Here is a 24,137-nt window from a genome sequence, read left to right as displayed (position 1 = left end):
CTCCAGTCTCTGTTCAAAATCTCTCCATGGGACTTTTTATAAGGACATTGTTTTTCCCCTGTGACCTTTGCCAAAATTTCACCTTTCCTTCCCCAGCTACATCACCTGTGGAAGCAGTGAAATAAGAATTCAACTGTGTGCTGTCAGGTGCTCTTGAAAACGTTTGTTCACTGTTTCACAAAACAGTAATTGCTGAGCCTTGTGTTTATTTTTCGCAAGAAAGGGAAGTTCGTATCTGCGTTAATGAGTGTTTTTAACCATAAATAATCACCCAAGAATGTGCAGTTGTGTGTTTTTGCAAAGAAGGCATTTGCTAGTTATGTGTAAATGAATCTCCCCATTTTGCCATCTCACTCAGAATATAGTAATTACATTGAGTGTGCAATAAAAATCTCAAACTGAGCTTGATGACTACATCAGGATACTAAGTGGTGGTTGTAGCTGAATTAATGGATGTGTCTACTACAGCTTAACTTTCTTTGTGCATGAAGACATGAGGAAATCCTAATAAAGATGCAACTGGTAAATGTTCAATATGTTTAATACTTTGCTCCCTCATTTGGTGAACAAAGAGTTGCCTGTTTTGTACTACTGGTTTGGACAAAAGCAGGGCATGGAAACGTGTAATCTGCATTTTCTGAATAGTCAAGATCTACAAAGATGATTTCATGACTCGAGCTCTTTTATGTCGGCATGCTAGCAAAATCTGACAAAAAAATAAATCTAAAGTATATGTTTTTGCTAAAATTTGCAGCCAGGATCAGAAACATTCACAGTTCTGTTGTGTTTGTAATGCAATGTGAAGCATGGGCCTAATCTGAACACAGGACTACCACCACAGAGTGTAAAATTGAACTAATCCTTTAAATCAGTATAAAATTACTAGTCCTCTCTCCTGAGAGCTAGTCTAATAAACTGATGAATATGTAAAAGTTTCTGACATGCAATGAGAAATCCAACTGTATGAAAAGAATAAAAGGACGAAGGGAAGAAAATCTAATTCTTCTCAGGAAACTGCTCCTGGTAATGTGATGAGGAAACTCCCACTGTGAACTCTGTCGCTTCCATCATGTGGGACCACTCTGTGAGACCTTGTCATTTTGTAGCTTTGGAAAATTAACTGCAGAATGATTTTTCCTGACAGTTTTGACAATGAAATGTGTTTTGTTTTATTCTGTAATGATCGGACTGACAGTCTTTCTGTAAATAATTCATACAAAGACTCATAATGTGTGGCTATGCAATTCAGATCCAGAAATGTGCACCTGTAACATTGACAACATAGAGAAATAAATACTCATTAGAATGGATTTTACTGGACAGTTCTAGTCAAATATGTCCTACATTTATTTAATTTTTAAAGAGGAGAGAGAGAATGATCTAATGTTAGTGTGCACCTTATCTATTAATAGTTTGTTAGGTAACTGCCACTTTTCTGCAAGTTTAATTTTTCTGACAGTGATGGAAAATAGTTAAACACACACAAAAAAAGGGACATGTGCTATTACTTTATACAAGAGCTAGCACCTTGCATTAATGTTTCTGTTTTATGTCTGAATTTATTACTTTGTGCTGTTCTCACCTCCAGGCAAAGGAACAGCTTATCTTTCTGACCTGAATAGGGTATTCTGTGCCTGAAAATATATCTGCTTTTCTCCTAAAACCAGAAGAAGGTATTAATACCTGAGCCCATGTTTTCTCCTGGGTGCAGTGGAGATAGCAATATCGGGTTGTTGGGGAGTATGAGGTCCCTCATTTGGGGAAATGGCTTCCCCCTTTTCTAGCCCAGCTCTGCAGTGCAGCTCTGGCTCACTGGCTCCTTCTCTCCATTCACCTCCTTCTTCCCGGAGAAGGTTTTTGCTTTTTTGTTCTCATTTCAAGGCCTCTTTTGAATTAACTTGTCTACCATTTCTACGCAAAAGTGTCCCTAAGGCCCTTGGTTTCCTGAGCCCTTCTACCAATTTTCAGTGTGAATGTCTGTGTGGCTAATGTAGAAACTAGGACAGTTATGAGGCCACCTATCCCAAACTGGACAGTGCAAGGCCGGGTGGGGAAAGGCCATGGCAATGCTCCCTGCCCAGGAGCACAGGAGTCCAGGGTGCAAGGGCCCAGACACCCATACCCCACATGTTCCTTGGGGGAGCCAGACTCTGGGCCAGCCCTTGGCCTCTGTGTGGGAAGCCCCTTGCCTGGTGTGCCCACCAGCACCAGCTTCTCCCGGGCATCCTCAGCACCACCCAGCGGGGTTGCTCGTGTGGAGACGTGGGGAGATTGCAAAGGGAGCCCCGAGCCCCTCTCTGTCTGTGTGTCAGGGCTGAGGGAGCCAGAGTTGCCCATGCATGGGAGAAAGGATGCAGTCTTGCATGGCAGCGGGGATACAAGCACAGGAGGAGGCAGGGATGCTTGTGGGGAAGAAGGGACGCCTGCTTGGAGGAGAGTTGCACACAGGGGAAGAACGAGAGATGCTTGCGGGACAGGAGGAGTGCGCGCACGGGCGGTGGGAAGGGAAGGCAGAGGATGGGGGCGTGCCCTGGCTGGGGCCGCATCTCCTCCCCGCCCTGAGTGACTTCGCGTCCGCCTAATCGCCGCGCAGGGACGCCGTGATGTGCAGGTGCACGGCCCAATCCGGCCGAGGCGGCGGGGCTGGGGCGCGCCGAGCGCGGGCAGCGGGGCTGGGGCACGGTTCGGCAGGACGGCGCGGCGCGGCACACGGGAGGTGAGTGCTCCTGGCAGCTCTTCCAGCGCGGCTCCAACTTGGGGAAAGTTGCCGGCGCTCGCCCCGCCGCCCAGAGGTGCGCCGGCCCGGGAAGAGCATCCCGGCGGCGGGGCGGGGGGCGCCGACCGTCCCTAGCGGCTCCGCGGGGCCCGGCCCGGCCCTCGCTGCCGCCCGGCTCCGCTCCCGGCCAGGCGTGTCCCCGCGCCGCCGCTTCGGGTGGGGGGGGATGTCCCGGGACAATGGGGCGGCGGGACGGGTGCGGAGTGGGGGGGGGGGGAGCAGGCGCGGAGTCGGGGCGGGCGCGGAGCCCAGCGCGCATCGGTGCCCGCCGGGACGCGGAGTACGTGTCCGCTGGGCGCGCTCCTGCCGCCCCTTCCAGCCTCCCCGCGGCGATGAAAAGACACTTGTCTGATTCGGTCCCCTGGAAAACCACCCCCGGGCTGAGCCGCGGCAGGCGCGGGAGATACACTGCTCCGTGGCCGCTCTTAGCGGGTTTGGTGCGGCCGGGCCGCGCCGTGAGCTCCGCGGTCGGGATGGCGAGCGGCGCGCAGCGAAAGCCCCGACTGCTGCGAAACTTCGGGCTTTGTGCGAGTTGGTAGGAGCAGAGCCCGGCTGCAGGGGAGGGGAGGTGCTGCTTCCCGCTGCGGCTTCCCGCAGAGCAGTACTGAAGAGGGGAATCGGTTTGCATTCAACTTTTATCTTTTGTGCAGGATAGCATTCCCCAAAGCAGAAAAAGTGAGGAAATTGGAGCCAACTTCTCATCTAATTGAAGCGGGGCGGAATAAAGTGAAGTAGTGGGACAGCTGTGTGGGTTTATTTTTATACATCTCTAATTTGGACTGGGAGAGGAAGTGTCACCCTGCTCCCCCGAACAATGGCTTCTTGTTGGGAGCCTGCGAAGGGGGAAGAGCAGGGAATTTTTCAGGAGGTAAAGCTTTAGACTTTTCTTTGCATAGGAAAGGATGGGGCACCCTGGCACTGGCTGTAAGTATTCTAATGGATAGCATTAAGTTCCGATGCTCACAGAGATAACAAACTCTACAGACGTGACTGTGCTCCAGTTGCAAGTTTTTATCTAAGTGGAAATAGTGGTGAGACCTGTGGATAGGAATCTAACCTCTAGTTAATGCTTCCTTGGGACAGGCTGCATGTGTCTGCCCTGTAATAGCATCCATACCTTCAAGCAGGGCATCGCTTGAACTAATTTATTTCTTTTCAGGAGAGCTGTTGGTATAGCTCCGAGCAAGTGCCGTTGAATCAGCCTCCGAGATTGTTATTGCTGTTACACAATCCCAGTGGAATGCGTGTGCACATGAGAGCTGGGCTTCCTGTTTTTGGTCAGTCTGTAGAAGAGGCTATAAAAGATAATAGATATCTCAGATAAATTGCTTTTGCATGACAACTTGGAGCCATTGTTCGACCAGTAACACTTGTGACTTCTGCAGTGAGCTTGGTAACCTGAGAACAAAAACTCCTTAATGCTGGAAGACTTGCTCAGAGTAACTTTAAAGACAACAGCTGGAACCTGGATATAAAGAGGGAATAGTTACAGAGATCAACATATGTTAGTGCTGTGCATAATGGTGTCTAGAAATTCAATCTGTTTTGAAAAGAAATCTTGTGCAAAGAGAAGCTGCTGGTAGTGGACACAAGGCGAGTCCCCTGGGTGCAATATTCTGCAGCTGATTTCTGCCCCGGGGGGTGTTTGATGGCCTTGTGGGGGGTGTGTGTGTGGAGAAGTTAAATTCCAGATCTGCTGGTTTGCATCTCAATAACTTTTTTTTTTTTATAGTATGTTATAAAATAATTTGCTAAAAGAAATCTTTTTCGAAATACTGCTGTTATCACAGCCTGTTAATCTTGCCAAAAGTTTAACAATTTGAGGATGTTGCTGGGTTGTTAACCAAGCTCCTTTGAAGGAATTCTCTGCTTGTGAAAGATGAATTACTCATTCTTTGTCTGGGTTAAGAGAACATAATGTGATTATTAAACTCGGTTATTTAGTGCTAGATATAAAGAATTATGCTTAAGCAGGGTCTTTGTTCTCTTATCAAATCTAATCTCACCAAGTTTCCCCTCTTATAAAGTAGGCAAACATCTGCCCAGATTAAAGAATGCCCAAAACTCCAGAAACCTATTTACTAGTTTTGGCTAGATTAGTTTCACAGTGTGGAGGGCTCTGGGGTCTGATGACTTCATTAGGTATTTGGCTGATGCTCGGATTTGGGATAAATGCAGAGGAACTCCTTCCCCTGAGGCTCTCTTACTAAATTCTCTGCTCCGGGTTTCAATTGTTGTGAGATTAAGATGGTGAGTGAAGGAATTGCAGCCTTGTTAAATGGGTTTGCTGCTGAATCCACTCATGCGGGATCTTCTAGTAACTCTTTCCTGTGTTTACTTGGATCTCTAGTGCAGCAACTTAACTGGCTTCGGAGAAGTGGAAATACAAGCAGTTCTGACTTGAAGGAAGCAAATAAGAGTGCTACTCAGTGATTGATTGGAAAGGATGTTGGAGCAGTAATTCAGTAATTTTGCTTAAGCTCCTGGTGATCTAAGTGATCCAAGTGCCTTGTGAATAGCTTTGTAGGTAAACTTCATGTTGGAAGTACTGTTTCTGTCTTTTGTGCAGTAAAAGTCCAAATGTTCCACTTCTTGAAGCATCAGTGCAGGAGTTGTGTCTTTGCTAATATGTATAGCGTAATGCATTGAGAGAAGAGCAATGTTTTTCTTTTAATGTGATTGGCAGTGAGTTTAGGGAGGGTGTACCCATCATCTTTCTATATAGATATTTTAATCCACTACCTTATGGTAGTGATCAGTAGCAAGTACACTTGGTCACTCACAAGAGCTTCATTTAGCGCTTGAGGTTGTCTTTGTGGTGATATTTCAGGTGGTAGTAGTTTATTTGGTGACGTTGCTTAAGTATACCCTGTGTGTGTTCTTGGTAACCTATTTTACACAGCATTAAATGATAGGTGGCGAAACACAAAGTGGCTGGTTTTTCAGCTAAACCAAAGACTGAGTTCTGCTTTATAACACATTTTTCAGGTGTGGGGTTTTTGGTTTTTTGCTTTTAAGTTACAATGTTTTACATGTCTTTCCTTCTTAAAATGCTGAGTGCTGTGGACCAGAATCCCCTGGGGACATCTGTCCTTTAGATACAGGCCTGTTAGCTTGATTTTTCTTGCATGCGAACTGCCTGTGGCAGAGGTGAAGATGGTAAAGCAGCGTCTGGCCCGTTTGCCTTATTCCAGCACAGGTTTGATTTAGATCCAGCAATGCCCTGCAAAGTGCAGTCCCAGCTCACTAATGGTGCTCGACAGTGGTGCTCGAGGGTGGCTCTTGACCTGCCATCTTGGGAGGCAGGGACACGGTGATGCTCCTGAGATCGAGAAAGGAGTTAGAAAGCAAACCTGCAGAACGAAGGACAGAGATGTCAACTGACACAGTGCTGCTTTGCAGGTTGCAGAAAGTCCTGAAATTTATGTGACTACAACTTGGTTTTTATCTGTGTGTCACAGAGTAGCAATAAACAGTAAAAGAAACATGGTTTAAGTTGGTGTTTTGTTCAGGCTTTGAACGTTACCTTGCCTCTGTGTATGTTAGAGCAGTAATTCAGGGTAGAAAAGCTGATTCTCATCTCTCAGTGCCAGCTGTTTAAACATGTGACTGACAAGCTATCAACCTGCATGGTGCAATAACAGATATTGATTTTTAACTTATTAGTTACTTGTTTCTTGTCATATTGGGAATAGCCACAATATGATGTGTTAATATTTATTAACTAATCTCTGACCTTTGCATACTTGGCACTTTTTTATCTAAGTACTATTGTGTATTAAGTATTCTCTGTATGTTTTTGGACATTGAGCTCATGGAGTAATTAAAGTTGCTAATTACTTAAAAATCCAAGCATGAATCCAGAAACTTCTACCATCAGTTCTGTGAGAAAGGTAGAGTTAAATACTGAATTTTAAAAGTTTACCAAATAACCTTAATGCATATGCAGAACAAAACATTCCTGAATATATTTTCATTTCAAGTATGTTGCAAAACTGATATTAACTCTTTTAATGAGGGTGATGTAAGGTTGTATTAAATCAGTATTTGTTGGGTTACTCTAATGAATGTCACAATATTACCTTTCTCTTTCCTGTCCCTGGTCCCCAAACCCTTTGATAGGCATCTGTAGACATATTTGCACACACATTCCTGTTGGCATTTTGGGAATTGGATTATTGCACAAGCAGCAGTGGCTCTGTTTGTGGTGAGTAGGTCTTGGCTGAGCTCTCCCTGCAGCGCTGCTGATGGGAGCGTGCATGGAAGGACTGTTTCCCTTCTGACCATCCCAGAGAGCCCAGAGGCTAACACAGAATTAGCTTTCCCTGCTTGCACCATTACAGCCCTTTGCCAGCCCAGACGTACCTGCTGCTCTTGCTGGTGGTAGATGAGTAGGTGGGAAGGGTGACACGTGTGATCTCATGATTGAAGGCAGTTGGGTGATATAGCTGGGAGAGAAGATGCTAACCAGCTATACTGGAGGTTCTCTGAGCAGTGCTGGCTCAGCTGGTAGCTGGGCGGCTGTAATCACTTTCAACCATGTGACTGCTGGCCATAAATGTTGTGTCCCCTGCTCCACACACTTGGATTTGGGTGTTCATATGGGTGTACTGTCTTTCTTGGATTTATTGGATGGCAGGGCATTAACAGTAGGCATCCCTGGTGTGGTCTGTGCTGGTAGTAGATGTGGGTGGTGCTTAGACACAGCAGCATTTAGTCTTAGCAGCTGCCTAATTCATGCTCTTCAGTGCTGAAATTGTAGGTGATGAGTCAGGCTTGTCCTGTCCATCCTGGCTAGTGTTTCCTGCCCCGGATGTTCTTCCTGCCTCTAGATCAGGTTTTTCTGAAGTAGAGGCTTTGATAATGCCTCTCCATCACGTTCAGTGCTGTGAGATTCACTTGGAGTACTGCAGCATGGCCTGTAAGAAGTCTCCTGGTTTGTGCAGATCCTTTTCCTGAGTGAAGGGCTAGGTTAGGTGTAGATTTCCTCCACTTTACCAGCAAGTGGCATGAGCCTGTCTGGGTGGCATTGCCATATTGTGCCACCAGCTTGGGGATGGGGAATCCCAGCTGTCAGAAATCCTCCTGTCATGGCCACTAGCCTACCCAGTCTCCCTTGGCACATCGCACCAGCACACCTGCTGGGGTGGGCGTGCTGTCGCACTGAGTACGTGCGGCCTGTGGAGAGTGATGGATGCCCGCCCTTTTAATTGATGATTGAATAGATGATTTGATTACAGCCAAAAGATGGGACTCATGAGTGTTTGTGGCTGCAGAGCCCAGCCCTGGGCAGCAGGTGCTGTGTTTGAGATTTCAGGTATTTAGCGTCACCCTGTGTGATAAGGTGTTGGTGTACCCTGTGCGATCTGCCAGTCACATAAAGAGCAACCTGTCGTCTTGTACCAGCTAAGGAAGAAAACGTGATGCATCAATGGAGCTGGAAGACAGAAGTCTCCACTTAAAAGGGCTGGAGAGTGGAGTGGGAGGAGAGGATATGCCCACCTTCCCTCTGCTAATACCACACTGTTTGATCCAGAGGTGGTGGCATTGGAGGTAATCAAGCTCTTCCCTGTGGTGGTGCGTCTGATGTCAGTGCTGCTAACAGGTGGCTGCCCTGACAACAGGACTGCCTGCTTGGCCCAGTCTACCCTCTCCTGGCAGGTCTGCTCCCATCAGAGGGGTGTGGACCTCCCTGGGCAGGATGCTGAGCTATGGTGGCCAGTGCTGTGCATGGCCAGTGCGCTCAGTCGCTGTGACATCCACCAGTCTCCTGGGAATCTGTAATCTGTTGGCTTTCTTGGTAACAGATTAAAAATGCCAAGAATGACAAGCAAGTCCTGTCTGGCCCGCTTGGAAGAATTATATCATTTGTGCTCTTACAGCTAGTGTTTCATGTCTGGGTTTTGTGGGTTAACGCTTGGGCTACTCAAAAGTAGTTTTGTCATTGGGTTTGTGAGGGCATGATGATGAAGAGGCAGCCTCCATGTCCCCAGGAGAGTTGCTATCAGCAGAGATGGAGCTGTTAAGAGCCATTCTTTCCCTTTTGCTTATTTTGACAGTTGATTTCTGTTAGTTTATCTCCACCTTTCAGCAGCCGTGAACTGTAAGGGCAATTGCTGCCCATGGAAATGCAGCGTCCCTGGCAGGTGGGCTGTTTGCCTTGAGTCCTTCCTTGTGTCCCCCTGTGCTGGCTGGTCCGTGCTCTCCAACACTCTGTGCTATGGGGCAATGTGCGTGTTCCTGGGGGTGAACTAGCTCCTCCTGCAACATCCAGACTGTCCCCATGGGCCACAGCAGCCTGGGCACAACTGATGTTTGGGAATCAGTATGGGAGAAATAAAATAATTATTGGTTTGACATGCATCTGAGGGCTTGGGGAGCAGGACAACTCTCTGAAATGGGAAGCTCTGGTTAGAACTGCTGCTGATTGCTCATGTCAATCCATATAGGCCATATGCTTCTAACCAGTCTCCTTGTCTCATTTCCTTCTCTGAAATGCTTACAGCTGTTTTTCCTGCCTCTTCAGTAGGTTTTTTATTCCTGTAAAAAGAGCGACAGCTCACAGATGCTGCTGGGAGTCCCCACTACATAGCTGAGAAGAGAGACTATTACCGTGATCTTCAAGAGAAGATAAGGTGTAGTGTCTCTGCAGGAGGCCTAGTTTCTGATGTTTTGAAGTTAGCTTTTTTTTGTCTTGTCTTTTCAAAGCTGAAAATAGTTTGCTAATTCACTGTTTCCCCGTCACATACTGCCATTAGTGATGGAAATGAGAGAGCAGGTAGTTGGTGCTGTCACTTACGGGTGGAACAAGGAAGGAAGAAGTGATGCTGGCCATGAACATATTATCTAGTGTTAAGAGGTGTTCAGCATCCAGTCTTGCTGCTATGCTAAGAAAATCTCGGTTGAACTTCACAATGTTGCTTAAGTGTTGTCTTTTTTCCTAAGAAGTCCATGACCAAAATGATAGCAGTGCCTGAGGTTCATCGTTCCTGGTCTTCCCCTGAGCCCAGTGTACTGACTCTTTTGTTCTGCCCTTTTTGCGTTTTGCCAAGAGCAGTAATTGCAGACTTCTGTAGTGGGGTTAATAATCTAGCCCTGGTCAGGTGAAGAAGGAGCTCTAGAGATGCTGATGCCTATGTGATTGTTTCACAGTTTATGGATGGATGTTAAAGGGCCATCTGAAGACAGTGAGAGAAGCTGTATGTACCCCCTTTTAGACAAATGACCAGTGTACTGCAAGGAAGGTGGGGTTAATATGGTAGGGCAAATGGCTGTGTCGAGGTGGCTTGAATGCCAAGTTGAGACAGTGCCTTTTACAAATAAACCCTAGTGGTATGTTTATGTAGGAAGTCTGTGTGATCTTGTGTACATTTAGGTGCTGAGAGCATATAAAATATCTCTGCTCTTAGTGGGTTGGTTGCCCGTTGGCAATAAACCCTAAATAAGCAAAATGTCTCTTATTTTCCAATCCTCAGGTTGCTTTGGTGGCTCTGCTTTGCCTTTTTTGCAGTCCTAACATAACAAAAGAACAAGGTGTCTCAACAGCTGTTGTATTGGTGTCTGAGATAGGAAACCTTCTTATATAAGATCCCGGTGGTATGTCCATGGCTGGTGACCATTCTCCTGTCTCGTCCTCCCAAGGGTCTCACTGCTGTGCAAGGAGCCACAGGTTGGCTTTTCCTCCTGTGCAAAATATACTGGGGCTGTACTCTTCTCAGCCTGTGTTATAAATGATAGTTTATAAACCGCTGTAGAAAATGGAAAATAAAGTAATTGTGATTTGTGTTCTTTTAGAGCCCTGTTGTTTGGACCAAAATACACAGGATAAGTCTGGCCCTTCCCTCTATTCACTTTTCATAGCCTCCTTTGTTTCTGATTTATATATCTTTTTATTCTAAATTCCTCCCATCCTCAAAATAGAACAGACATCAGGCTGTAAGCAAAGGTTGCCAGACATTGGTCTTGTGGATTATAGTGGCTTTTTGGGCTGGTTGGAGACCGAGCCCCACCCTACGTAGGCTTGGATTAAAAATAGCCTTTCTTTTCAGCAGGCTGAAAACTATACAGAACATGTTCACATCTTGGTTTCTGGGACACTGGCAGCCACGGGAAACCCTTCAGCTGTAAAATACCTCAGAAAATCTGTTTGCTGCTAATTCATCCAAAAGTGCTAAGGTGATGGCTGTCAGGGAGGTGTACAGCCAAGTGTCTGACTGCCAGCCATGGTAGTTATCATAGATACTGAGTCAAGTCTTAGCTGTACTTCTTGCAAGACCTGAAAGAGTTGAAAATTGTAGACCACAGGCTCTGTAGTCCAGCAGCCTGGAAACAGCCCCTGGTCTATCCTTGTTAGTGGAGAGAGTTGGCTGGATGGGCTGAAGAAATGAATGCATGTCCTGTGGCTGAGCCTCAGGGGCAGGAAGCACTCAAGGCCTTTTCTGATTCCTTAAATGCCTATCTTGGCTTATGCCATTGTTAAGAAAACACTGGCAGAAGCTCTTGTGCTTCATTACCTGTGATGGTGCAATAGCAGGTGTCTCATGGGTGGCAGAGGGACCCAGAGGCTCTACTTTCAGAGGGGAGTGTTTGGAAGTGGAAGAGGTTCCTGGATGGGGATGTGCTTTCACGGAGAAAGGTCCAGCAGCTCTGGCCAGGTGAAAATGAGGGCAAGTGCTTCCTACTTCTCTGCTACCTGGTTGTATGAGCTTGGCAGGGAGTTGGGTGAGAAAGGGCATGTGTGCTGCTCTGATGGCTGGAGGCCGTGCATTCAAGGGGAGATAGCAATCCTGGCCTAAAAACACAGCCTTTTATCTTCTTTCCTTCACGGTAATCAGTTTTGATGCTCGGTAAGAACAGCAGCAACATTTTGGGGCTGCACTAGGCCAGTTTAAGTGTGTCTCAGCTCAAGTGCTGTGGGGAGTAGTACAAGGGCCGGGAGACTCCTGCCCCACAGCCTCCAGCTCATTCCTGTCTCTCCAGACCTGAGCTGCACATTCCTCCCTCTTCTTACAAAACAGAAAAAAAACCATTAAGGGCAAGAGGTTGACCAGTATCTGGTGTGGTGATCTCATTCCTCCACTACATATTGGAAAAGTCAAGTCTCAAAACCAAGTCTTCTCAGACTTCTCAGGCAAGTCTGAGTGATTGGCCATAGGATAGCAGAAGGGAAGAGTCAAGAGTCTCCTTGCTCTGGGCATCTGTTCTCTGCCTTGTGAACCTCAACTGTTGACTTCTTGTGTTGTTTAAGTTGTTTTCCACTGTCCTTGGATGAGGCAGCAAGTTGGTTTATAGGGTGGTAGCAAATGCCAGCTACTCACAGGCTCCTGCCCACTCTGTGGGGGAAGGCAGCACGCGGCTCATCTGGGATGTGGAAGCAGATGGTGCTGCCTAGCAATTGAAGCCTCCAGCTTAGCCATAAGCCTCTACAGTTGTTTAGGGCTGGGGTGGGAATAAATGAACAGGGGAGTGTGATGGGAGGAGGGCAGGGAGACTCTGCCTGTGTCCTGTTACATGACTGTTTATGACTAGTGTGCTCTGTGGGCCTGGAATGGTTTATGTGACCTTGTTGATCAAACATCTCTCTGAAGTGCCGCCTTCTCTTCATTTTTTGTAGACTCTGTTTTGGCCTGTTCTGTTTCTAGTTCTTCTATTCTTGACTAGACTGTAAAAAAAAAAAAACTTAAAGTGAAACATTGTCTGTCTTTTGAAACCATTGTAAACAATCATGAAACTGGCTGTAGAAGGACCCTAGAAGGATTTTGTTTCTCCCAAAGCCTAGGGATAGAGCCTTCAGCCTTTGTCTAACTCAGTTGCATGTTTTTACTTTTGCTGCGAGTCAAGGGGCTATTTGTTCATATCTCAAATTCTTAAAAGTGGAAAAACTGACTCCTGCAGTTATGTCCTTACTACAGACTTTTTTTTTTACTAGAGGAAACTGATTTTTTCTTGAAAAAAATGCTAACTGGGCTGCTTTTTAAAATTGTATAAATACAGGAACTTAAGGCATTGCAAACCGTTGCCCACTGCAGGGTCAGGTCAAGGCAAAGAAAAACCTGCAAAACACCAATTTTGGAAAAAGCATAAAGAAGAAGAACTGACACTCTGGCAGATGAGCCGGGCTGAATGCTGAATAACATCAGAAGTGCTGCTGTCCTGTATCAGTGTTTCCAATATCAGGCCCTGAATGAGGCTGTGGGTCAGGGGGATGCTGTGTTTTGCAGGAGGTGTCAGTGACCGCTGGTGCAGTAGCTGGAGACGTCTCGCCTCTGGTGTGCAGTAGGTAGTCCTGTCCCTGATCTGGGTCCTGTTAGTGCAGCTCCAGCCAGAGTTTTGTTTGATAGAACTGCTTCTGTTGCCTTGGCTCCAGATGATGGGGAGATTGTTTTGCTAGGAAAAAAAAAATTAAAAAAAATTAATTGCAGAGCTCTAGGGACATCCTCTTGAATTCCTACTGAAATTGTTGTGTCTCATTGAGGTGGTGGGAAATGAAGCTTAAGAAAAATCCCCCTTGTTCTCCCTTGCTTTTTTTTTTCTGAAGATAGACATATGAAAAGTATTTTGATGCTAGAAGGAAAATAGGAAGGCATGTGATTCTACACTCAATTTATATATAAGGGACTGATTTTTTTGCCAATATGTTAGGGATTAAATTGAGGCTCTCCAGAGCTGAATGCACAAGACGTTTAAAAAGCAGGTTGAAGACCTTGGATAACAGAAGCTTGTACCCTGTCTGGATTAGATCATAGAATCATAGAATGGTTGGGATGGAAGGTGATGTGCAGTGGGTTCTTACTGAAACAAGGTTGTGTGGTCACCTGTGTGCCATTTACATGTTCTTCCCTGCCTGTTGTGTTGGAATCTGAAAACTATAGCTAAAGTCCTGCTTTTCTATATGCTCTTTCCCTCAAAATATCTTTGCAGCTTGGCATTGCAGAAGCTGACTGGGCGAGCGAGATGTGATCCTGCTTCTGCATGTTGCATGTAACACTCTGCATTGGTAGTGCCAGAAATAGTGGCTATGAATGACGCAGTTTGCGTCAACATAGAGTGGTGAGATGAGCATTTTTGCTTCATGAGAGTGTCCCACCTCTGATGTACCCATTAGCTTCCAACGGAAACTGAAGACTGGAGCACTTTGGTTACCATATTTATAGCAATGTGTGTGTCTCCCTAAATTTGATCAGATTTTGTGTTTTTTAATGTTTGTATTGGTCTTTACCCCAGTAACGTTGCTAGTGTAAGTGGCACTGTCTGACTGCAGAAGCCCATGGCACCAGGACTTCTGCTCGATGGGCTGTCCTCAAAATAACAGGGGAGGGGGATTGCTGATCTGCTTCTCCCACTGTCTTTCCAATGCTACAAGGTAGAAGAGTGTCTTGTTCTACTCTCACAAACAGTAGGACTGAGCTTGCTGCCTTTGACTCTGCCTTGCTGGGAAGGATGGGGATGGTAGATGAAGTCCCACCCATTTCCACAGTTGCTGTCCGTGTTTTTCTGGGAGAGCTCAGCGCAGCCCCTCCCAGCAGGCGAAACTGCTGGGTGAGCACCAAAGTTCTCAGTGTGTCGAGACCTGCTAACCAAGTGGAAACTTGAATTCAAGCTATGCATCCCTGTAATTGGCATTCGTATTTTGTGAAGCAGTGCTTCAGCTGGGTTGCTTGCTAAACAATGTCTCAGATCATAAATCCTGGGTCCTTGTTTACGTTGCCATTGCAATCTTGTGCTCCTTCCTGCTAATCAGCTGGGAAGGGTCTGTGAAGCGTTGTTTGGATTTGGAGCAGGGCTGTGGTTTTGAGATTCCAGGATGCTGAGTCTTGTTCCAGGGACAGGCTTGGATGCTCTCCTGCCTTGGAGCCTCTGCAGCAGGACACTAATAAGCAGGCTGATACTCCAGCCTGTTATGTTTTCCCGGGGTTAAACCAGTGTGTGCTTTCTGCTGTAACTGCTGAGCAGCTGCAGTGCGGCAGTGGTATATACATATATATATCCCACTATAAATCCTGTAGTTAAACATTTCCTTGACCCAGCATACAATAAGGTGCTTGTCTCCAGCTGGTCACAGAAATAAAGGAAGTGAGTTCCAAAGCAATATTGCAATTAAGCTTTTTCTTCCTGAATTCTGCACAAAATGTCTTGCCTCCAAGAATGGATTGTGAGGACTTTATTTTAGGGAATACATAGGGTGTTGTAGGTGTATGTAAAGTTACGCTGTTATGACTGGTATTGTGCAGACAAGCAGGGAGAAGGTAGGCCCTGCTTTTAAGAACTGTTTCTGAGGTAGCGACACTTTGAAGGAGGTCAATAGAGAACAAATGGAAATACATTTACAAATCTGTTTGTGTTTCTCAGTGCTCCTGGAAGTAATAAGCAAGTTTGTGAGTCTTTACTTAGGTAGAATTCACCTTTCCATAAGGAGAGAGGGGAAGTGGGGCCTTCTGAAAACTGAAAATATTTTGAATAAGTGGCCTTAATGTCTGACCTAAACTTTAGCCTGTTCTTTTCTGCACTGTTTGGACGAGATGAGGACTAAGCTTTCCTTGGGGACATGGATGGGAGGTTCCAGTGCAATCTTGCCCCTGCCCTTTTGTTGCCTACCCCTTTGTAACGTTCTTGTTGATGTAACTTCCAGCTGGGTTCTTGCCACCATTTTATATAAACCAAATGCTCAAGCAAAGGCAGCATAGTCAGACTTCTTGTTGAAAACTTGAAAAACGTACATTGGTTCTGCCCAGCTAAGAAGCTCCTGGAAGTTAATGTAGCTGTCCTGGATGAATGGTTTTGGCAGCACCCAGCCTACTTCAGTTAGATCCATTGCTAATGGCAAGACCTTTTATGCCTCCCTTTCCCTTCACTAAGGGGTATATCTATAATTTTTTTTCTGGGTTATATAGGGTTGTTTTAGTAGGTCACTTTGCTCCCCATCTTCTGAAGGTCTACATAAAGAGGTTGTGGAAAGACATGAAATGGAATAAGATTCTGCCCTGTACTCATGGCCTTGAAACCCCCTGTTATGCAAGAGCCATTACAACCACTACCAGTCAATAATTCACTTTAGCAGCTAAGGCTTTCTGCATTGCGTTGTTATCAACTTGGCACATAGCAAGGTATTGCACTTTCTTTTAGTTCATTGCCCTTTCACGTGTAACACTGTAGCTACGATTCTTGATCAGCATGTGGACCTCTTTGGTGTTATCCATGTCCTACCTTCTGGTGTTATTGCTCCCAGCTATAGATCTTCCCCTCCCACCTGAGCTGCAAACTTGCTTTGTGCCTTCTATCAAATAGCATGCCTTGCTTAGTCTTGGCTTTATTTAGGATCTGTAGATGTATTTTAATTTTTTTTTTAATTTGGATGGATGACGTTTGTTTTTTGTTTGGGGTTTATTTGTTTGTTTTTTAATACTAATTCATAAAGCATTAAACTCAGCAGCAGCAGACTTGAGAGTCTAAGAAATCTGCAGTCAAAGCAAAAACTGACTTCACAGCATAGAGGTTAGTCTGCTACTAGTAGCTGTTTTTTATGGGCCGGAAAATGTGAGACAGCTTACTAATTAACAGTGTAATGAGCTGTATGGTGAAGATTGCACTCTAGGGACCTGAAGGCTATGGGTGACAATTTGCAGTGTATGTGTGAGTGGTAATCTAGCTCTGCCTCACCTTTCTGCACATCTGAAAAGAATTCAATAGTCGTGGGAGCCCCTGAAGTTAGCTTCTCCAGCAGGCCCATCCTGCAGATTTTCTGTCACTTTCTGAGACAAAAGGAGCAGTTAGGGGGGAAGCCAACAAATGTAGGCACGAGCTAAATACTAGGGAAGGTCCCTTGAGGAGAGATTCTGGACTAGTTCTACACAGCTGAATTTGTAGACCCACTTGCAAAACATGATGAGCTGTGTGCCAAAATCTTCTACCTCCAGCATCTGGCAGGATGTCCAGATGAGATACCGATAACTCCTTAAAGATCTTCTTAGGCTGGGCTGGGCATATGGTTGGTCTGTGCCCAGGTTGGTCTGTGACTACCAGCTTTGCCTTGACTCCCCAGCATCGAAACCTTTCTGATAGTGGGAGGTCACCCGCGGATGAGTTGTGTGGGGCTGAAGAGCCACCCAGTGGTAGTCTGTCTCGGCCTCCCTGGTTTGCAGCAAGCAGACTGGTCTGGGCAGTGGTCAACAGTTGGCTAAATAAATGTGTCTTTGCTGGTGGGAACAGGCTGTGACTGCAGTGGTATAACCTCTTCTTGCATACAGGTAGAAGATACTAAGCAGTTCCTGACCTCTGGTTCTGCATAATTGCCAGTCTTGCTACAGTGCATGGATTTATTTTTTGAGCCACATCCTTCTTGCTCTTATCTTATTTTGAAGATTACACCAATTTTACTAGTAATCTAATAGGCTGCTTCTGTAGGCAAGTCACTGGTGGTGCTTGGCATTAGGTAGAGCTCTTGTTTGCTGTTGATTTTTTTTTTTTTTTTTTTTTTAAATCAAAATGAGATACAGTGCTTGGCTTTGGTAACAGTATTTATGTTTTAGTATTTGGAAAGTGAGTGTTCTCAGGGGAAAAGTCTGGCTCAAGTAGCTGCAAACTTCAGAGCTGTTGTTGCTGCTCAGGCTGCAGAGTATTTATCATTGACAGAAAGTGAAAGGCTTATGATGGACTTGTATGAAAATATGAACCACTTGTTAACAAAGGTCATTTTTATTGTGGTACAATTTGCAGTTAAGATTGTTTTTCGGTGTCTCAAAACTTTTTTTTTTCCTGCATTTCAAAAGGCCTTAGTACAAAGATCTACATTCCTATTAAACTGCAGCTTTTGCAAATTAATCTGAAGTTTATTCCATGAGGATGCAGTCCACACGAATGCTTTATACTTCTCAGTTGTAAATGTATCTAAAGTGGATGTTGCTAGAAAACATATCAGACCAGCTTCCCTGTTCAGAAATCTTGGGCAAACAGTCACTTGTGTTCTGCAATAGTGCAATTCTAATATAAAGCACTGTTTCCTTGAGTAGTGACTTAAGGCGGATAGTCGTCTGGAGTATCTGCTCCAGGTGAGCAGAGGATTGCTAAGCCATGTCAAGGAGTAGCTTGGGTGATGGACAGACCTGGCAGCTGAGGTGAAAGATGGAAAAGGTATATTTGTGCCAGCAGGACCCTCCTACCAGACCTAGTGCCACCCTTTCTCCAGTGGCCTGGTCTGTGGCGCGGCTGAGCTGGTCTAACTGGGGTGGTGTGCGAGGGTGGTCCCTCTCTGCTCTGCCCTCCTTCCCTGTGCTGATGTCCATTTGACCCAACAGCGAGCTGGGATGGGGGGACTGAAATGCAGAGGGGGAAAAGAGGGACAGGGTGGCCTTTGGATGGCAGCCTGCAGTGATGTCTGCCCTACTTGGGTGCAGTTTTACTGTGTGTTCAGGTCAGCTCCTCTTTGCATGCTTTGGTCTTCATCAGCCCTCACCTCGTGCAGTTGTAATTGCCCAAAGTAAAGTGTTTTCTTTGGGGGCATGGTAGGTGCAATGTATACTTCATGGTGGGTTAGGTGGAGCTGCAAAGCTGGCTTAAAAATATTCCCCGCTCCAAGTTCCTTTCAGCAGCCTCTGTTTTGGCTCAAAGATGATGTAGCAGAAAGGATGGTAAAAGTGCCTCAGAACTGATGGTATGTTGCTTACGCCCGAGACCTGCCTGCAGGACTGACTGGAGCAAACCCCAATGGTACCACAAACCCCTGTAGCGTTTTTGGCACTGGCTTCTGCCTAGGAGGTGCAGCAGATCTGGCAACTGCTTTTCCAGTGAAAGTGCAGAAAGAGTTCCCAGGTCATCTTTAGTTTTCTTTTCCCTTTACAAAAAAAGCCACCCAACCCTAGAGTCCCCATTGTTCATGATCTCAGGGGAATAACTTTTCTTTTTTTTTTTTTTTTTCCCCCTCCACGTATCCCCTCTCCCCACCCACTTCTTGTGTCTTTCAAATTTAATAACGTGGATGACTCAGTACTAAATATAAAGCCTGTTTCCGGCATCATCTGCCTGTGGCTCATTTCCTGGAGCTGACCTCAGTAGAGCCTCCGATTTCCTTCTGAAATAGCAAGACATGAGTGTGGTGGGTTGACCCTGGCTGGAGGCCAGGTGCCTACCAGAGCCACTCTATCACTCCCCTCCTTAACTAGACAGGTGAGAAAGGGTATAATGAAAGGCTCATGGGTCGAGATAAGGATAGGGAGAGATCACTCGCCAATTATCGTCACAGGCAAAACAGACTCAATTTAGAGGAGAATTAATCTAATTTATTATCAAGCAAAACAGAGTAGAGGAATGAGAAATAAACCCAAATCTTAAAACACCTCCCCCCACCCCTCCCTTCTTCCTGGGCTTAACTTCACTCCCAGTTTCTACCTCCGCCCCCCTCAGCAGCACAGGGGGACAGGGAATGGGGGTTACGGTCAGTTCATCACAAGTTGTTTCTGCTGCTTCTTCATCCTCAGGGGGAGGACTCCTCTCATTGTTCCCCTGCTCCAGCATGGAGTCCCTCTCACGGGCTACAGTCCTTCATGAACTTCTCCAATGTGAGTCCTTCCCACAGGCTACAGTCCTTCACCAACTGCTCCAGCGTGGGTCTCTCCCACAGGGTGCAGACCTTCAGGAGCAAACTGCTCCAGCGTGGGTCCCCCACGGGGTCACAAGTCCTGCCAGCAAACCTGCTCTGGCGTGGGCTCCTCTCTCCATGGATCCACAGGTCCTGCCAGGAGCTTGGTCCAGCGTGGGCTTCCCACAGGGTCACAGCCTCCTTCAGGTGCCTCCACCTGCTCTGGCATGGGGTCCTCCACGGGCTGCAGGTGGAATCTCTACACCCCCTCATCCTCCCTCCATGGGCTGCAGGGGGACAGCCTGCTTCACCATGGTCTTCACCACGGGCTGCAGGGGGATCTCTGGACCGGTGCCTGGAGCACCTCCTCCCCCCTCCTTCTTCACTGACCTTGGTGTCTGCAGAGTTTCTTACATCTTCTTACTCCTCTCTCTGGCTGCAAAAGCTCTCACTATGTTGTTTGTTCCCTTCTTAAATATGTTATCACAGAGGCGCTACCACTGTCGCTGATGGGCTCAGCCTTGGCCATCAATGGGTCCGTCTTGGAGCCGGCTGGCATTGGCTCTATCAGATATAGGGGAAGCTTCTAGTAGCTTCTTGCAGAAGCCACCCCTGTAGCCTCCCCCCAGCTACCAAAATCTTGCCATGCAAACCCACTACAATGACATATCCGTTGCATGGTGTTCTGGACACGCTTAGTGACTTCTTTGGTGACTGCATGGCTCCCTGCTCTAAGCTGTGAATAACTAATCAGGTAATTACTAAGCTGAACATTGTTGGAGCACAGGGTGAATCGGGTGAGTCCTCAGATCTGTTTTGCACTGCAAAATTGTACTCTAGTTTGCAAGCTTTTTTAAAATAAAGACTAACTTTCAGTCCCTACTGCATATGCAAGTTTTTTATTAAATAAGCACGAACCAGACTAGTGTCTTGCTTTCTTCCTGATGACAGGCTCGCGGAAAGAGCAGCTTGGGAAGTTTTTTAGAGGGGAAAATCTAGCAAAGACAGATTTTTTTTTTCTTCAAATAGACTGATAAATTAAGGAGCTGCACATCTGCTGGCTGCCATCACCACACCCCAGTGTGGCAAGTCTCGGGGCATGACGCAGAGATGAGTGGTGTTGGCACTGCTGAAGTGCTATTTTAGGTTTGAGTGTAATTGCAGGTTGGACTGACAGGGCAGGATTTGGAGTATTTGGAGAGCAAAGTGCTCTTACAGCTGTGGAAAAACTGGCTATTGCTGATCCTTTGCAAATGTGGAAGATAGGTATTTCATGGGCATGGTGTGTGCATCAGTTAAACCACTCATGGTGGAGCCACTGAGAATCTCTGCTGAGTGACAACAGTGGTTAGCAATGCCCTTTCCCTTCCTGGCAGAGGAAATGGTAATAGCTGTTAGCCCTGTAAGGATGCATTACACTTGCCTGAAAAAAGACAAGTGAGTAAGAGGTTTGAAGTCCCATGGGCTGGTGGCTTTTAGCTGTCTGCCTCTGCAGTGTGAATCTGCCACCTGCACGGTTGCAGGTGCTGCTTTTCTATCCCTGCAACATGGATGCCAGAGATTTCAGGATGCCTCCTGGAAACCAGGAGGTTTTTCTTTTCTTTTCCCTCCCAAAAGCAGACATTGCTCCTGCAACAGCTTTGCCATTGATAGAAGCCACAACCTAGTGTGGGGGCTGGGCTTTGGCATGCTCCCCAAAGCCTCAGCACTTCCTAAACCTTACAGGATGAATTTATACTGTGCACTGTGCTCACACATAGAGTGAAAAGTGGAGGGACTTCCTGAAATAAGTTTCGTCAATTTTGTTGCATGTTTGCCTGAAAACTTCATGGGCTGGATGCAGTCACTGCTTACATCAGAGCAGCCAGATGGGGTCCTTGCACCCAGGGGCTGATGTGATGCTGAAGCCAGTTGCTGATGCAAGTCGGAGCAGAGCCAAAGCTGCTCTCCCCTAAACCCTGTCTGATGCACAGGCAACCTTATCGGTGGAGTGCAAAAGTGTTTTTCAAGCCAACTTCTTTTAAGTCGCAGCTGCAGTTCTGGGCATGAAAAACTCTGTTTTGTTTTCCATTATATTTACCATCCTGAGGAAGCTGGCAGGTTGTGGGTTTGGGGTTGGGATTTTTTTTGTTGTTGTTTTTTGGGGGTTTTTTTCATACCTCTTTTGAAACTTTACAGCAGGAAGCTAAATTTTAAGGTGATACCCAAGAAATGGGACCAGGTGATGGCTCACTTTCCTGGCTGATGTCATTTCTAAAATGAAACAAAAAAACCCAGTAAGCCTATTGGTCAAGTATTTTTAATTTTTAGAACAGTCATGGGTTCTTCAAATTCCTCACTAATTCAAGTATTGTGTTTATTAGTAAGTGACATCCTTTCCTTTTAGCTATGGTAGGGCTCAAGCCTTATGGATTTATCAGGAATAGAAATTTCTGAAATATGTGATTATAATTTGGAAATCCCACTTAACCTTTTTGGTGATTGATTCTGCTCCTGTGGATTGCATCAATAACTACATAGTACATGATGTTTCTGTTTGTGCCTTCCTGGTGGGTAGCAGATGTCTGTCCTTCAGTGTGGACTGAGGCCAAATACGTCTACATCATCATTGTTCAGTTCGTGAGCTTCTGGTGGTTTTAAAGACATCCATAAAATAAGTACATAAACCAAAATACAAGCTCCATGTCACTGTTTGGACAAATTGAGAGCTAGCAAAGCAAAATGCATTTAATTTAAAACATTAAAGGTAAAAGAGTTCTGTTTTTTTTTTTTAATTAAAAATAGTTTGCTTACCTAAAATCTTTATATCTTACTGCCTCCTGTTCCCAAGTGCCAAGCAATAAAAGAACAAAAACTAGTTGCTGGGGGAGGATCCCCCCATGCCTGCTCCATGATGCTTCGAGCTGCCTGTCCCTTAGCCTTTCTTAATGCATCTTTTTCCGACATGACCGCATCCCTTCTGTGGCTCTCAGGAAGTGACCTCCCATTTGCTGGGCGGGGATGACGGGAGGAATGCTGGCTGTCCAGATCCGTGTTGTGGGCGTGGGAGACGCTTTGGTGCTTGGGCTGGGCAAGGGAGCGATTTGTCTTCCCCGAGAGAAGAGGAAAGGTAAGGGTGTCTCCTGCTGTGGGCTGACGTTAGGATGCTGCTCGCACAGCTGGCTGCTGCTCGGGGTTCTGGCTGGCTGCATAGATGCAAGCACATGCCAGAGATTGCCCTGCAAAGACTTGTTTTGCTTTTATTTTCTGTGCAAAATGTCTAGTAATTCCTAATGCTGTAATAGTTAAAGGAAGATTGCTGTAGGCAGAACGAAAAGATTAATTTCAGGTTTTAATGTGTTTTAAATATGGAATTTATCTGTGCACCTGACTGAGCAGCGCATGCAAGCAGCAGCAGCAGCAGCAAGTGCTGTGACTGACTTTGCATCACTGAGTATTTAATTTTTCAAGTGAGGGCTGAGGGTGTGCCTTCCCAGAAATCTCAGTCTGGGGCACATCTTACCCCATCTCAGTCTGCAGCAGGCTTTTAAAAAGCAGAACTGCTTAAACTTGCATGTTGGAAGTGTTAAATATTTAAATCTTGGCCTTGCAGAAAGCGCAAGGAGCTCTGAGTACTTTTGGGAAATGGCTGTGGGTTGCTGGCAGTGGTGGCTATCTAACTTTTTGGAGTCTTTTGCCTGGAGAGGCTGGGCTCTGAGTGCCGCTTTGCTGTTGCGGTAGGAATGGCAGGTGGCATCACAGCCTGGAAGGAGTTTGTTTCCAAACAGAAGAGTTTTTCTCATTTGCTGTTTTTTCTGGTGAAGGCTGGCTATATTTGGTGCTGGAAGGTGGTGTAGACCCTCTCCAAATGCTTTAGCAGTTGGTACTGGCTAAAACACATACCGAGTACTTTTAAGTATTGCAGTGAAATGCTGATTTTGTTGTGCTGAAAAACTTAAACTTCTTTGAAAACCTGTAAAACACATCCACTGTAGCTTCTTCATGTCCTGATTTTGTTTAGATTGAATGTATTGCTCTGAGGTTTTGTTTAGTTATATTTTACCCTGTATTCTGCAAAACATCTGGCTGTAAAGAATGATTTCCACAGCTGCAGGACTCTCACACCTCCTGAAATTTGGAGTGGCAGTGAGGTTATGTGCTGTTTACAGTGCAGACATTTCTTTAACCACTACATCTGTCCTAGGGGTATTGGGTGCTGGCTGAGCTGCTAAACCAAGGGAGGAGGCAAAGCAGCTTGAAGGGATCCAACAAGAAGTTAGTACTAGGCTCCAGGAGTGCTGGGTGCATCTTAGAGATCCTGCATGGCCTTGAAAGCTGCTAATTAGGGTGCATTTTGCAGAGATTATTAATGCTTGTCCAACATCCAAGAGTCAGCAGAGAGCCTGCCTGATCCTGGACTGGCGACTGCTACCTTTTCCTCCCTATCGCTCCTCCGTGTATTAAGTTAAATTGTAGAGAAGTGTGGGGAACACCCTGCTGTCAGAGTAAATGTGATTTCATTGTCATGGCAGCCTCCTGGGAGGCAAAGACAGCAGCTCTCCTGCTCTTCTAGCCATTTCACATTAATCTTTTCAATTAATGTTTCTGCTTTTGTTAAGGGTAGATAGGATCTGTACCATCTTCTCTAGAGAAAGTAAGTATTGAATTTACAGGATTTTTTTCTACTTCCAAAAGCCGCTAGGACAGCTGTAAGATACTGATTTACTGCAGTCTAGTGTTGCTTTCTTGTTCTGAATCAAATTATTTTGACTTCTTTCCGTTTTTCCCAAGTGCTTTCTAAACAAGATTACA

At 45.9% G+C, this 24,137-nt stretch overlaps 1 protein-coding gene across 4 annotated transcripts in view; it reads left to right on the top strand.

Annotated features, from left to right (window-relative positions):
- The first annotated feature begins 2,592 nt into the window (after positions 1-2,592).
- Positions 2,593-24,137, top strand: part of PLS3 (plastin 3) — a 53,523-nt gene continuing 31,978 nt past the window's right edge. The window contains exon 1 of one of the 4 annotated variants that reach the window (XM_075763235.1): positions 2,593-2,716. The gene's annotated coding sequence lies outside the window, so the exon portion shown is untranslated. Of the gene's footprint in view, positions 2,933-22,327; positions 22,456-24,137 lie in introns of those variants that run through there. The other 3 variants (XM_075763234.1, XM_075763237.1, XM_075763236.1) reach the window with 3 other exon arrangements.

The sequence above is a fragment of the Balearica regulorum genome, chromosome 11 (assembly GCF_011004875.1).
Source record: "Balearica regulorum gibbericeps isolate bBalReg1 chromosome 11, bBalReg1.pri, whole genome shotgun sequence".
Taxonomy (NCBI): Eukaryota; Metazoa; Chordata; class Aves; order Gruiformes; family Gruidae; genus Balearica; species Balearica regulorum.
The sequence above is the reverse complement of the archived record's forward strand: the minus strand, read 5'-3'. Positions and strand labels throughout refer to the sequence as shown.